Raw genomic sequence first — 2,897 nt, forward strand, 5'->3', positions numbered from 1 at the left:
AGTTGCCCAGGCGGGTCTCGAACCCACAGGCTCAGGCAATTCACTCACCTCAGCCTCCTAAGGCGTGGGATTACAGGCTGAGCCACCAAGCCCAGCTGGCCTCTTTCTTAAGTGGAGATACTACCTCTGTTTCTCTCCTGACTTGACCGCAGCACCTTAGAGCTCATCCAGCCCTGGGAGCCAGCAGTAAAGCCACCTGCTGCCTGCCAGGGAATGTCCTCTGCCTGGCTGAGCTCGTTATGGCTGAGAGCCATCAACTCTTCCTCTTCCTAGAGTCTGTCATGTTAGATGATCTCGATCTGCCTGCTGTCCCTACTACTCATCAGTTCTGTGGAATGGGCTTGCCTACTTCCTACTTCCTCTGACACCTGGAAATTCAAAGACAAAAGCCCTTTGTTTGGCACCAGCTTTGATTTTCAGTTCCAAAGCTGTGGGTGGTACTAAATGGGAAGAAAGGAGAGATGTGTGGTGAGCTGCCTGGGGGAAGGCATAAGAGGGTTTGCCTGAGAACCTGTCCGCTCTTCTGGATCAAGGTCTTCTGGCTGCCAAGAAGGTGTTTGTTGAGTGACAATCAAAACACTTGATTTTCGTGGTTTGCGACAGGTCCTTAGAGATGGGCCACACCAGCCAGTACATGCCATGCCCAAGTTCAGCATCGAGCCTCCTCACACCTCTCTCTCCTCCCTTCTGTCTTATCTTTGTGCTGTGCATTTTGGCGTCTTTCCCCTGCTGACTGGAATCCTCTTTGTCCTTGCAGGCCAGCAAAACCCTCCTTCCCAAGCCCTAGAGCTGACTCCCTGCCCTGGGCAGACTGTAGCCTCTTTTCCCCTCTCTGTGTCACATGTTCCTGGACACATGCCCAGTAAATTTCCCATGTGTGCTTGACACCACAACTGAGACTCTCTGCTTGTCTGCTCAGTGACCTCCGGCTCCCTTAGGGATGATGTCTATGGAGGGATTTCTTGGCTTTAGGGTTATGGTTCAGACCTCTGTTCAAGGCCCAGCTCCTCTGCTTTCCTCTGCTGAGTGACTTTGCTGAAAAGTTCCTTAGCCTACAGCAGCCTCAAAGTTCTCATCAGCAAAATAGAGATTAATATAATTTACCTTGCAAGATAAACTTGAGAAGGCATCCAAAGCACTTGAGAAAGCATCCAAAGTTTGTGTTCAGTAAATATTAGCTATTATTACTGGTGGGGCCAGTGGCTTATACCTGTAATCCCAGCACTTTGGGAGGCGAGAGGATTGGTTGAGCTCAGGAGTTTGAGGCCAGCCTGAGCAACATGGTGAGACCTTGTCTCTACAATAAATTAAAAAAAATTAGCCAGGCATGGTGGTGCATGCGTGTGGTTCCAGCTACTTAGCTGCGATGGCCCTGAGCATTCCACGGCACTCCAGCCTGGGTGAATGGGTGACAGAGTGAACTCCAACACAAAACAAAAACAGTATTAGCTATTATTTTTTCTAAGACTACTGGTAGGTTTATCTCATCAGAAACGCGTAATTCTGGATTGGATGTGGTAGCTCACACCCATAATCCCAGCAATTTGGGAGGCTGGGGGTTCAAGACCAGCCTGACAACGTAGTGAGACCTCATCTCTACAAAACACAAAAAAAGAAAATAATCATTCTGGTTGCCTCGGACTAGCTACTCTGCTATAGAAACTATCTATAATAAATGGTGGCTGTGTGTTTGTTGCTGCTAGGTGCCAGGTACCATGCTAAAACATTTCACGTTAATGGTCTCCTCGAATCTTTTCCACAGCTCTTAAGGGAGGTGCCAACATTTGCATTAAGTAGAGGAAGGTGGCTTATCTTTCACCAAGTTGGCTCGATCCTACCTACCCTGATAGTAGCTTGCACGGGGTTCCAGATCATTGTCCTGCCTCTAGGTCTTTGCACAGCCAGAGCACACTTCCCTCCTCTTTGCACAGAGCTTTTTCTCATCCTTGCAGAGAGGTCTTGCATTCTTTCTTTGCCCTCATTCTTACCCCAGTTGGTGATACATGGCAGCAATCATGTGACTAACCCACCCATCTGCCTGCCGTCTGTGGTCCATCACCTGAGTCAGTACCTGCGCTTACCTGTTCCCTCTGGGATGACGTGCAGCAAACCACCACCCAATCACCTTGAGGACCTTATCCCAATGGGAAGGTTTAAAAGGATTTGACTTCGAGCAGCCTCCGCCATTGCCTTGCTAAACTACGTTTGGTCTTACATCTTTTGAGCTATGGCCAGGCCATGTTTTCCTAAGCTTTGCCCTACTTCCCTACCTTGGGTAGGTGAATCTCCTTTCTCTCTCTCTTGCTCTCTCTCTCTCATATTTCCTCTCTCTAATTTACTTTCTAAATAAATTATATATTCCAATCTAACTGCTGTGCAATTCTTTGTGTCTTTCAGGCAGCACGGGATAGCAGCCCACCCTGGCTGGTCTGACCTAACGTTTTTGGAGTCCCAATTGGGATATATTTTTTAATCTAACATTTTTTTTGGAGACCCCACCGAGATCTTTAACCTAACACATGGCTTTCAGTCTTTTGTATATATGTATATGTTGGTGGTCGTGTTTAGCATCCATCTTCCCCCCAGACTATCGCTTCCACCAAAGCGGAAACCCTGTCTGTTTTCCTCTCCACTTTATCTCCCCAGCGCCGAGCACGGTGTCCGGCATGCGGCAGACGCTCCACCGGGCTTGCGGGATTTTTCCGTCTTCGTGCAGGAAGTAGGGTGGTAACGCGCCCAAGGTCGCGCGGCCACCGTGCGGGGAGCCCCGCGCTCTGTGCAAAGCCCCGGCGGCTTTGCAAGTGTCGCCCAGAAAGTCGCGCGGACACTGAGCAGAGTCCCATTGGCTCGGGCAGGGCTGGGACGCGGGGACGGGCCGGAGCGGGGAGGCGACATCC

This window comes from Carlito syrichta, unplaced genomic scaffold (assembly GCF_000164805.1).
Source record: "Carlito syrichta isolate Samal-C Ts95f unplaced genomic scaffold, Tarsius_syrichta-2.0.1 Scaffold47093, whole genome shotgun sequence".
NCBI lineage: Eukaryota > Metazoa > Chordata > Mammalia > Primates > Tarsiidae > Carlito > Carlito syrichta.